This window comes from Eupeodes corollae, chromosome 1, assembly GCF_945859685.1.
Source record: "Eupeodes corollae chromosome 1, idEupCoro1.1, whole genome shotgun sequence".
NCBI classification, from domain to species: domain Eukaryota; kingdom Metazoa; phylum Arthropoda; class Insecta; order Diptera; family Syrphidae; genus Eupeodes; species Eupeodes corollae.
In genome coordinates, this window is record NC_079147.1 from 155,342,540 (window position 1) to 155,356,239 (window position 13,700).

Here is a 13,700-nt window from a genome sequence, read left to right on the forward strand (position 1 = left end):
TTTTTTATTGGTTATTTCAACAACTGACAATTATTATAACTATTGGTAGCTCTGTATATAAAACACAGTACCCTTAAAGTGGAGGGAGTATTTGGGTGATTTTTAGATTGTGTTGAAGGGCAGTTTTGTTTTATTGTTTTTACTTGTCTAGTTGATTAGGTGTCTGAGGGTTTGGTGTTGACGTTTGGTGTCATTAATAATAATTCAAACACCCAGAAAAGTCCTGGATTTATTTAGAAAAGCACAAAAGGAGATTTATCTCCTCGTTCAATACAACATTTTTGTATTCTTTTGCTATCGAATTTAAGTCTTATGACAAGAAAAAGGTAGGACCTAGTAATTAACAATTTAATATACTCGTTTCCATAGAAAGTATTGCCAAATACCTGAATGTGTCGATTTCTCGTCATTCGCAGGAATTATGACTGTATTACGGCACATTATAGCGTATTTTGCACATAAGGTCCAGCTTACACAACAACTGAAGCCAGCTGACCAATTACAACTTCGCAGATACGTCGAACAACAGGTGCCACATGCACATGCCACACAACTAAAGCGAATATAGCTTTATTGCCAAGAGACATTTTTCGGTAGCGTTATTTCTCGTCCTTGCGATATTTACTGGCCACCAATTTCAGGCGATTTAACAGCACTGGACTTTTTTCTGTGTCTGTGTTTATGCAGATAAACCTTGAACCAACATTCGCGAAGTTCTGGTTGAGATACCGCCGAATATGTGTCAAAAAGTGGTCGACAATTACTTCAAAATAATCGATGCTTGTTACCATTCGCTTGGTGGTCATTTAAATGATGTAATGTTTCACACATAATTTTAAAGTTCAAGCCTTGCAATAGAAAAGAATCGTTCGATAAGTCTTCTTCCGAGTATCAGCAAAGTTTTCGGAATGATCATCAATAGGGTTCTGACTAAGTAGGCTGCGGACAACAAATTAATTCCGGATAACAAGTTCGGGTTCAAGGCGGGTCATGACACAATTCATGCTGCGTCTAAGCTCGTGTCTGATATCCAATGGAATAAATTAAAACAACAATGCACAGGTGCTGTTCTGGTTGATTTGTAAAAGGCATTTGACACCTTATGTTTAGAGGGTCTTTACCTAAAACTGAGCTGGCTTGGCTTAAGCAAGCCATTGTTGTATATACTTTATGATGTGCTTAATGGTAGAAAGTTTGTTGTCAAAAGTGGCAAAGTAACTTCTACCACAACATTCTCAATTAAAAATGGTGTTTAACAGCGAGCGGTGAATTCTCAGATTCTCTTCAGCATTTACACCAGCGATCTGATAGGTAGTCTTACAAAGGCAATTGCGTATGCCGACGATCTAATTGCGTACAGAACAGCCTGAAAGGTTGAGTTATTAGAATTCTGTTGCAGCGTGATTTCGACAAGATTCAGCGATATTGCGACGACTGGAAACTGAAAATAAATGTCGAGAAGTCGGAGATAATTCTGTTATGGACTCCGTTGGCTAGGGCCACGAGGGATACGTGCAAGAATTGGCGCAAGATGTAGTGAAGTACCTCGGTATCTGGTTAAATCAATATCTATATTTCGACAGATATAAAAATGATGCTCTGACAGTAGTCACCTTGACTCCAGAGTGAAGGTAATTTGCTACATGGCTCTAATATGATAATCGGTTATGGTTGTCCTGTGTGGTTTAACGTTGCCACTTCCCAGATGAAGCAGCTTCGGGGGTTTGAGCGGCAGTGTTTACGACGCTGTACCGGCTTATATCCAACAGCCGAATCTTCCTACGTGCATTATTATTCCAACGAGGTCCTATACAACGGGGCTCGAATCAACAGAATTGACAATTTCGTGATAAAACTCGTTCGAGTTCACATTTCAAGAGCTATGTCTTCGACCAACAATTTAATTTTCGGGGCGTTCTATCCGAACGACGAGTATTTTGAAAGTGCACGCTTGAGCGGGTTCATTCCACCAGAGGCATTCCTCTTTTTAGACAGATGCGGTCTGATACAGGATAGATTGACAGTTCCGCTAATCTACCACGTCAGACGAAGAACCGTGGATAGGCGACTCCTGTACAATCAGGACGTAATGGCACAAGGCGGAGCAGAGCTCCTTCGGTTCAGTACGGTTTTGTCCGAACGGGACCGCACTGATAGGGTGAAACAGGAGAACCAGTTTTGGTTGCTTTAATCGGCACTTGATAGTAAGTAGTCGGGATGGGGGTTTAAGCCTTGGCCGGCTTGCATACTTGTTTTATAGTTTTAGGGTTTAATTTTAAGTAGAATAGGCATGGTGGCACATAAAAATTAATTACAAAAAAAATATAAAAAATTAAAAAAAAATGTATAATAATTGAAAAAAAAACATGGAATAAGAAAAGAGACACCAAAATATGAAAAACAAAAAAAGTTATAAAGTTGGATTTGATGCTGTGGTTGTTCTAGTTTAAAGTTGTTCTAAGGTGGAATAGGTAGTTTAAGTTAGTTTTAAGTTTTATTTAAGGACATAATTTTAAGTAGTTTTTAATTAAAAATAAAAAAGGATATTGATATTAGTTTTATTTTCAAATTTTTTAATAAATACAACAATAAATGAAATGAATTACAGTAAAAAAGATCTTAAGGCCGAAAGGCATTAGTATTAAGTGTTATATTTTAACTTAAAGTGTTCTTATGGGACCAGTAAGTTAGTTGTAAGTTATGGATAACTAGGCTAGTTTTATGAATTTTTGTCTAGCTTTAAGATTGGTTTAAGATTGAATTAATAAAAATGAATTAAAAAAAAGTGCGTTTGAATGTCATGCAAGGGGTCTTGGGTTCAATCCCTGCCTGTGCCACCTAACTTTTTTCATGGGTACTGCCTATTGCTAGGAATTGACAAATCCTCCAAGAGTAATTCTTGTCATGAAAAGTGCTTTCTCAAATAAGCCGTTAACATTACTCGCACACAGGAATGGTTGAGAGTTGTAAGTCACTAGGCCCTGGTTCTTGATGGACTGTTGCGCCACCTAATTAATTAAAATTAATTAAACTGCAAGCTCCAATTACAAACTTAAAGTCGAATAGTTGAAAGTATAAAAAGTTGAATACTTGAAAAGTCAAAAGTTTGAAAAGTTTTAAACTTTCAACTATTCGACTTTTCAAACTTCCGATTTTCAATCTTCTAAAACTTTCAACTATACAACTTTGGACTTTTCAAACTTTCGAACATTTAACTTTTCAAACTTACAGCTTCAGACTATTTGACCTTTTAAACTATTCGGATAGTTGAAAGTTTAAAAAGTTGAATGGTTTAGACTGTCTTTGCAACCTCTCAACTTTTCAAAGTCTTACCTGCTTTTATATTTTTTTATTTTAAGTATTATACAGTTCAAATTCAAAAATAATATTTGATAATACCGATTTTAAAATGTACAACACCATTCACATTGATAATGATTTTTTTCAGTAGTGAGCACCACCTCAGACCGCTTTGAGGTGTAGCAATTATTTTTTTAAGTTCGCTGTAGCCACAACGTAGTATTAAAAGCTGAAGCAAGAAAACTGCACGAGCTAATGAAAGTAAATACTATAAGAGAAAGCAAATCGCTTTGCTAGGCAGTTTGCTGGCTTTTGTAGCAATAGGTCCACGGGTAATCTCATGGTTCATCTCACCGAACAGTGGAACAAATCATTACGTAATTTTGGAGAAAGTAAGATTATTGCACTAGATATTTTAAAAGCATTTTATAGGGTTTGGCATCAGGCTTTCTTATCGAAAATGCGTGTTTTCGGTTTTCATGAATCCCTCCTTCATTGGATTAGTAATTATCTTTCGAATCGTTCAATACAAGTTGTATTGGATGGATTCAAGTCTGAAAACCACAAAATAAATGCTGGTTTTCCCCTTAGGGCTCTGTTCTATCTCCAACACTCTTTCTCATTTTTATTAATGATCTGCTGTCTGCAACTTCTTATCCAATATATTGTTTCGCTGAAGATTGGCTTTTCATATTTTTTTTCACATTCACATTCCTCTTCTTCGGATGTTGAACTGCAACGAAAACAATAAATTGATAAGCTTATTAAATTCCGACTTAAACAGCATTGTAAAATGTGGAATAAAATATACCCCCTTGCCATTATCCACAGATGGCACTTGCATCGAGGAAACTGAACATCTCGATATTCTTGGTATGTGTTTCACCAACCCCCTTTTGTGGAACGATCACATACGCGATGTCGCCAAAATTGCCGCAAGATGTTTGGGTTTTCTAAGGCGATGCAAGAAGTTTTTCTCCCCCTCTGATCTGGCTGTTATTTACAAGACTTATATAAGTCCGAAGCTTGAGTATAACTCCCATATCTGGGATCGATCAAATCTGCGTAAAGCATAGCTATTTGTCCGTTGTAAGAATTATCACTTTCGTAAATTTGTCGCACTTGTTTTTTTTTTAATTATACCTAGTATTGCTAGCTTAAGAGTGAAGTTAGCACTACCACCCATCAAAAAAGTTTGTAAAGTCGAATTGTTGAAAGTTCGAAAAGTCGAAAAGTCAAATACAGGGTCCAGCTAAAAAACCTTCCATATTTTTAGACGTTTATATTTAAAGCTACTTATAGTAAAATGGTATTCCGGGTATAGATAGAGAGAGGTCTACGTGCCGTTTTTAGTTATCATAATGGCGTGGCTCGGTGAGCATCGCGCTTTTGTCGTAGAGAAATATATCCGTAATGGTGGTTCTGCGATTACTACTCAGCGAGTATTTCGCATTCGATTTCAACTTGGACGACATGATAATGTTCCGGATAGAAAAACAACTCTCGATTTATCACCTTATGATTTTCTTCTTTGAGGATATATAAAGGCCCAAGTCTACACTCATCGCCCAACATCTTTGGAAGCACTTAAGAAGGCAATCACTCAGTAAGTGGCAGCCATTACACCACAAATGAAGCGACGAACAATGGAAAACTTACGGGAAAGGCTTCGTAAATGTATTAAAAATAGAGGACAATATTTAACGGATATAATGTTTAAAACTAAGTAATTATTTTATTTAATGGAAAATGGCATAGTATTTAATTTAAAAATTCAATAAAATTTGTCTGTTAAATTTATTTGTAATTTCCTTTTAAAATGTATGAGATCTTTTGACGGACCCTGTACTTAAAATTTAAAGACTTAAACTTAAAACAAAAAACCACAAACAACAACCTACAAAGTCGGATAGTTTAATAGTTGAAAATTTGAAAAGTCGAATAGCTGAATGTTTGAAAAGTCAAAAAATTTACAAAAGTGGTAATTCTTACTTGGCGGACATCTTTTGAGATGCATTTTGACATGTCAAATTAGGTATTCAAAAGAGTCAAAAAGTTATGCTTTACGCAGATTTGATCGATCCCAATTTGACATCTTGACATCTTTATACAATTAAATCTATTCTATTTACTCTCATTAGCTCGTGCATTCTTTTTTTCTTCACCTTTTAACATCACATTGTGGCTACAGCGAACTTAAAAAATAAATACACCTCAAAGCGACCTGAGGTGGTGTTCACAATTAAATTAAATGCACGACTGGGTCGCACGAACTAGCTCCTGTATGCAAAAAGTCTGTTTAAAAAAGTACTTATATAAGATTTTAAAATATACCTGTAAAATAAGTTTGTCTTCAAAGATATAAATGTCATTTGATTTGTCAAAAAAAACCTCAATTATCCTAGGAAATTTCATCCCGCAAGTGAAATATACTTGTAAGCGTACTTAACAAAACAATTTTTTATGTATTCAACTATTTCGTTCAATTGGATAGCCTTATTTCAATTTCATATTAGAAGAACCAGGATGGAAAGTAAATTATCTGAAGATAAGAAAGAGGCAGAACATGAATGTTTAAATTCTAAAGTGATCGCTTATTAGTTGTGTAGATGACTAAAACGAACATAGAATAGTTTACTTGGCGTGCTCAGTTTATGGATAAAGATAGATAATGACATGTTTATGATAATAGTGAAGGAATTTTATTGGTAGGTAGAAGGTACCTACAACAATCCAATCACATTCCTTCTTTCCTACGAGTTTTCAGAGCAAAAATTGAGTTATTGCAGTTCAGTTTTTTTTTTGTTAAAGTACAAGAAATTGCTATTCATGTGTTGGTTACAGTCAGGCTCTTGTGCGTTTTGGATTTTAGTTATGAAGTGACACGAAAGCAGTAGTTGTAAAGGTTGTACGTTTCTTTAACTAGTACTAAGTATTTATTCTTTTATATAGGCGAAGGCAAGTAAAATATGTGTTAAACAACCTTATACTTAAAGAATAAAATTTTAAAATCATATATGTATACAAAAGTCCGTACGTCCGTACGTTCGCGACGTCTTTTCGTCGTCCATAGCTCAAGAACCAGAAGAGATATTGTCTTCAAATAAATTTTGTTACACAGATAATCAGAAAGATGCAGAAAGGGCTCTCCAAAATTTTACGACTGTAATATGATTTCATCTCCAAAACAATTGTGTGCAACAAAGAATAATGTATTTGACATCTGATAAAATTTTGAGAAAAATCGAATTGACAGTTTTTTTATAAGAAATAAAAATCTAAAAAAAACATTACTCAAAGTTGGTTAAATTGAATATCGATTCAAATATCTTTTCATAAACTTAAGATAAAGGCCTTAAACTTATTTTATCTTATAAGAAATATTGTTTTCAACGTTCTGAAAAATGTTGAGAAAAATCGAATTGACAGGTTTTGTAAAAAAAATTAAAAACCAAAAAAAAAATTTAACAAAAGTTGGTAAAAATTGATTTTCCACTCAAATATCTTTTCAAAAATTTGAAATACTAACTTCAAACTAATTTGATCTTATAAGAAATATTGTTTTCAACATTCGATAAAATTTTGAAAAAAAAAACAAATTGGCAGTTATTTTACAAAATATAAAACTCTAAAAAAAAACAATACTAAAACTTGGTAAAAATTTACTTTCGACTCAAATAGCTTTTCAAAAATTAAAAATATTGGCTTAAAACTTATTTTATTTCACAGAAAATATTCTTACTTTATAATCTTCATAAAATTGTACGCAAATTTGGTAAAAATTGATACGAATACACTTTTTAGCAAGACAAATCGACAGACGGGATGGGAAGTTATCAGTGTGGGTCGCATCCCTCTTTTTGAATTTGAAATAGATAATACTTAAAATAAATAATATAGAAGCAGGTTAAACTTAATAAAGTCAAAATTAAATATCAATTGGGATTCCGGATCGCAGATAGCTTCAAGATTGTCAAATAAAAACTACATTAAAGTTCCAGATGATGTAAAAAGTTGTAGAACATGTAAATAGTCTATTTCGTCCTCTTTCGAAAGTAAAAAGCTCCATGGTGCAGACGTTACTCAAGTGTTTACGGTAAATAGTTAATAAAGATGAATATTTTATTTTATTATATAAATAAAACATCTAAAAACAAAGTAAATAAACGAATCTAACAGTTAAATCATCTACAAGCATTTCAATTTGAATAACAATTACAGAGTTGTTTTTTTATCGTATAAGCTTTTTGTACGGCTGATAGCTACCTTCGTCCTTTTTTTGAAATCCAGTAGGTCTTTCTATAACATTCTATATGTACATACCCTTTATATGAAAAGATATTTTCTAAAATCTGTACTACTTCCTGTGCATGTGTGCTTGGGAAAAAAGGCAAAAACCATGCAGGCCCAACACGTTTATTCTCACTCTTTATTCGTTCTTCACATAGTAGTTACAATAAAACAATTTGCCATTGTAAACGAACAAACTGTGGACCTGCAAAAGTCCCATATGAAATATGTTCGAGAATTTGGATGAGATCCCAAAATTCACGGCCCAACACAAGGAATCAACAGCAGCTCATACTATCCTAGAATACTTACTCGGTGAGTCGGAGACAGAGACACAAAAAGGTCTATAGCAAGTAAACAAATAAGCAATTTATGCCCCTGAAAAAAAGGACTACGATACTGCATTGCCGGGCTAAGGCTTGGGTTCGGGTTCGGGCTCGAGCTCGTATTGGTCCGGTAGCTTCTGCTGCTGCTACTGCTACTGCCTCTGCCTGTAGACGTATATTTTTGTCTTTGAAAAATTTTTAATCAAACAAAACGGAAAGAAATCGTCCTCTAAAGTTCGTTCTGTTACAACGGACCTGCCATAAAGTGCACGCCGCGCGCTCTGTCGGATCGGATCGACTACAAAAATATTGAGGTGATGGTGATGTGCACCACCAAAGAACGACCATCTCTATTTCAAAATGTGTAACCCTTTTGGTATAGGAAAAGGAATTCAGCTCCAATGCTTTCAAGGATATTTGGGAGTGCTTTTTTTTGGAGAATTGAAATTTTCGGCATGGTTTTTCTTCATTCTTTTTTATCTTTCGTTTTCGGTTCGTTGATTTCCTTTATGTAGGTATATATGGTGCTACAATATACCCCCACAATCCACATAAGGCTGGCTGGTATGCATAAGTTATTCAAGCAGGGAAAAGCAGCAATGCCTGCGTTTTTTGTTTTTGTGTCCCAATCCCAATCTCAACCCAAGCTCAATAATCCAAATAAGAAAGCGAGTATGTTTAGCAGGGCACAAAAGGAGTAGCAGTTGAAATGTAACGAAAATAATACATAATCGCATCACATTTTTGTCCCAGTGCGTGTGGTGGATGGCGTACGTAAATAGAGTTCCTATTCCTACCCCATAGCAATTTATGTGTTCGGATTCGGAGGGAAAAATAAAAGACCATTAAAGGAATATTATAATAATGACTGACAATCGAAGGGTTCATTGTGGTCTGTGGACGATAAAACAGTGCGGAAACACTTTATGACTTACCCATAGTTGAGTGCATTGAAATTCAATAAAATTATTTGTTTGTTTGAATTTTTGAATGTTGCATTTCGAGCTATTACATACAAAGATGTAAACATCAATATTTTTAACTAATATCAAAAAAAAAAATCAAATGGGGTGGCGCAACAGTCCGTTGTGAACCAGGGCCTAGTGACTTACAACTCTCATCCATTCCTGTGTGCGAGTACTGTTGTCAGGAATGGAAGGGACCTACAATTTAAGGCCGAATCCGAACGGCTAGTTTGAGAAAGCACTTTTTCATGACAAGAATTACTCTTGAAGGATTTGTCAATTCCTCGCAAGAGGCAGTACCCGCGAAAATTATTTTTTTTAAATTAAGGTGGCGAAGGCAGGGATTGAACCCTAGAACCCTTGCATGACAGTCCAACGCACTAATCATCATGCCTCGGGTACTACCCGTATATTTTTAGCAGTTTTCTAAAGTGCCTTTCACGTAAAATATGAATCTAATAGCTAAATCACAATTACGCTTTCGGTCGTGTCGACTTTTGGCACATTAAAAAGAAAAGCTTTAGATCGTCAATATCGTTCTCGAGCTCAACGTCCGAATAAATATATTTTCTACTTTGTCTTGCTTTGACAGCTAACAACTCTATTGCCATTGTAATTACGTTACGTTTTGCAAATTCTTAGGTAGCGATTTATGACACATAATATCGTAAAATATCTTAAACCCGGTAAGAAGCCTTATCAAAAGCCCGATCGAACCATAGCGTGGTTGTGGTTTTGCCATAAATAGTCAGGAATTTTGACTTTTAACCATTTGTGTTTGGTGATACCTGCGAGTGAATGGTGTGTAATTTTCAAACGTCAAACTATCATCTAGAGGCGTTAAAATAATTTATATTAACCTATATTTATCTTTATCATTGAAAGCAGAGGGTTTGAAAGTGATTGCCTATGCTGACGACGTTGCGATATCTGTATCTGGGAAGCACCCCCAAGTTCTCTCGGAACTCCTACAAAATGCCCTAAACAGGCTATCTAAATGGGCTTAGCAATGTGGATTGGACGTGAACCCACACAAAACAGGATTAATACTCTTTTCGAGAAGATATAAAATTTCTCAGATTAGCCCACCCAAGATTAGAGGAATACCATTAAGCTTTTCCGATCAAGCTAAATATTTGGGCCTCATTTTAGACAAAAAACTAAATTGGAAGGCAAATATTGATGAAAGAGTCAAAAAGGCTACTGTAGCGCTTTTTACTTGTTTACTTGTAAAAAGGCCATATGATCAAAATGGGGCTTCTCTCCAAAAATAACCCACTGGCTATACACTTCGGTAATCAGGCCGATACTCATTTATGGAGCCGTCGTATGGTGGACCGCACTGGACAAGATGGTAAATCTAAATAAGCTCATCAAAGTCCAGCGGTCAGCAGGTATGTGCATCACAGGAGCACTTCGCTCAACACCAACCGCAGCACTGGAAGTGCTTTTAAACCTAACACCACTTGACATCTTCTCTAAAAAGGTGGCTGCCAACTCATGTGTAAGGCTTAGAGCCACCTCTCAAGGGACCAGTAACAATACTGGACATACAACTATTCTAGACCATTTCAGATCTATCCCAGATCGCTTAGACCACCCCAAAAATGGTATTTGGTAAAAGATTCCATGTGTCCATCCCTTCAAGATCCTCCTGGGAAGAAGAGGGACCCCTGGAAGACGATGCGGTACACTTCTATACTGACGATTCAAAGACCGATTACGGAGTTGGAAGTGGTATCTTTTCAGAACAACTGAATCTCAGTCTATCCTATAGACTTCCCAATCAATGTAGTGTATTCCAGGCAGAAGTAATGGCGATTAAAGAAGCACTATCCTGCATCAAAGAAAACGTTATATCTTGTAAGGATATACGAATCTTCTCAGACAGCTAATATTTGGTATCACGTTTATTTATTTATTTAGCTTAATACAAGCTATCATAACTTAACTTAACTTAAAACTAGCTTAACATTTTTTTTTTTTTTTTTTTTTTTTTTTTTTTTTTTTTTTTTTTTTGCAATTCTTGTTATCAGTTTTCAACATTAATTCATGTGGGCCCTAAGGCCCACATCAAAGCTCTTTAATGTACAAGAACTAACAATTTTGATTTTACTTAACTTAAAATTACAGGGGACAGGGGATTCGGACTCAAAAAGGGAAAAAGTAAAGGGTATCTTTCAGATGGGATTTGGAAATGTTGAAATCGAAAACTACCATAGCAGCGTTGCAGTGACGAAGAATTCTGGACATTGGTTCAAAGTGCCCGTAATTAGTGCGGTGATGAGGGATATAGAAAAGGGAAACAGATCGCAGATTTCGAGGGTTAGTGTTAAGATGAATATCACTCAGGAGTGCCGGGGAATCTATATTGCCCATTAACAATTGGTGAGCAAACAATATATCAGCGTTTTTGCGTCTAATATATAACGGCTGCAAGCCTATCAGTTTTAGTCGATCAGCATAAGGAGGCAAGTTGGATGTATCATCCCAGGGGAGGCCACGTAAGGCAAATCGAACGAAACGTCTTTGAACATTTTCAATTCTGAGTGAATGGTTTTCATAAAAGGGAGACCATACTTGGCATGCATATTCAAGATGAGGACGGACTAGGGAAATGTAAAGCGATTTAGTAACATAGGGGTTGGAAAATTCTTTTGACCATCTCTTAATAAAACCGAGAGATCTATTAGCTTTATTAATAATTTGGTCAAAATGGGAATGGAAATTCAGGTGTTTGTCACACATAATACCAAGATCTCTAATAGAATCGACTACGTTGACGGCGTCATTAAGGAAGTAGTATACTCTATGAGATGGAATTTGTTTGCGCGAAAAGGTCATTTGTTTACATTTACCTACATTTAACTCTAGGAAATTATGCATGCACCAAACAAAAAAGATATTAAGATCATTTTGTAAAAGTAAGGAATCAGATGGAGTAGAGATAATCTTAAAAATTTTCTTATCATCCGCAAACATTAGGATATCTGAGTTTTTTAATTTAAGACAGACATCGTTAACAGATAAGACGAAGAGAAGGGGGCCAAGGTGACTACCTTGTGGGACTCCAGAAGTTGCATGTATAGGACTGGAGACTGAGTTACGGAAAAGGACTCTATAAGTTCTATTCGCAAGATAGGAGCTTATCCAGTTTATAAATATAGATGGAAAGCCTAGAGCTCTTAGTTTGAGATAAATTATGTTATGGGATATTTTATCAAAGGCTTTGCTGTAATCAGTGTATACGACATCAACTTCTTTGCCATTCTCAAGGGCTGACAAAACTTTGGATATAAATTCAATTAAGTTAGTCGTAGTGGATCTACCTTTAAGAAAACCATGTTGAGCGGGGGAGAATAAAGGCTTGCAATGGAAATAAACGGAATCATAAACTAAGCTTTCAAAAAGTTTTGGAATACATGAAAGTTTAGCAATAGGTCTATAATTGTTAATTTCAGTTTTATTGCCTTGTTTATGAATGGGAAATATAAATGAATCTTTCCATATATGAGGAAACACACCTTGGGAAAGAGAGAGTTCAAAGAGTGCAGTAAGAGGCTTTGACAGAGAATGCATACATTTTTTTAGAACAACTGATGGGACGCCATCAGGACCAGGGCTAAAGTTTTCTTTGAGGCTTACGATTTTGGCAAGTACCATTTCTTCAGTTATTGTAAACGATGAAAGGGAGGTTTGAGTGCAACCATCTAAATAACTAAAGTAGTGTGGATCAGGATCATGCAGATGTTCAGTATACGATTTGCTAAAGTAATTAGCAAATAGATTTGATATGGTTGTTGGATCAGAGGAGATTATGTTGGAGAAACTCATTGAAGGTGGAAACCCATCAGATTTTCGTTTGACATTTATAAACTTGAAAAATTTCCTTGCATCAGAAAGAAGGTTATTTTCCATTTGGTTAAGATATTGGTTATAAAGGGATTCCCTTAATTCAGAGAAAGAATTATAGGCGAGAAGATAGTTGTTGTGATCAGTATCAGATTTGGACTGTAAAAAGATCTTCCAAAGCTTGTTACGGGTATTTCTTAGGCTACGGAGCTCTCTGTTGTACCAAGGGGGAGCAGAGGTGAAATCTTTTCTACGAGAGAACGGTACTGATTCTTCAATACAGTACGAAAGAATCAAATAAAACCAATTTGTAAGGGACTCAACTGTTAATTGGAGGGATCTTAATTCAAAATCGGCTGAGCTAAGAAGATTGTTAAGTTTGGAGAAATCAGCCCTACGAAAATCATAACAGTAATTTTCCATTTCAAAAAAGTTGTCTTCAAATTCAATGGGGAAGGAGAGATTAAGGGGTGGATGATAGCGATCCAAGGTTGAGAGAAGATGAGGGCTCGGGGAGACAACACAGTTATCGCAATCAGATGAGAATATGAGATCGAGGTGTCTCCCCATAAAGTTTCCTACTCCATTTAGTTGAAAAAGACCACAATCAGACAGACGATCAATGAACAGCGATTCAGATTCAGAAGAGATGTTAGTTGGAAAGAAGGATGTCTGATCATCTGAGGTGGACCAATTGAGATGGGGAAGATTAAAGTCACCTAGAACGATGATTAAATCATTAGGTTGCACTAGTTCAAGCAGATAATCAATGGCATTAACAGCGGCTTGGTATGCTTTAATTTGTTGGGCTGGCCGAATGTAACAACAAAGGACAAAAAGACAAAACTTAGGGAGGGTAACCTTAGCTGATACACCTTCAAATTCGATTGAAGTGGGAATACAGAGTAATGAACTTTCAAAATTATTAGCGATAGCTAAAAGCACACCACGACCGTGTGTATTACTC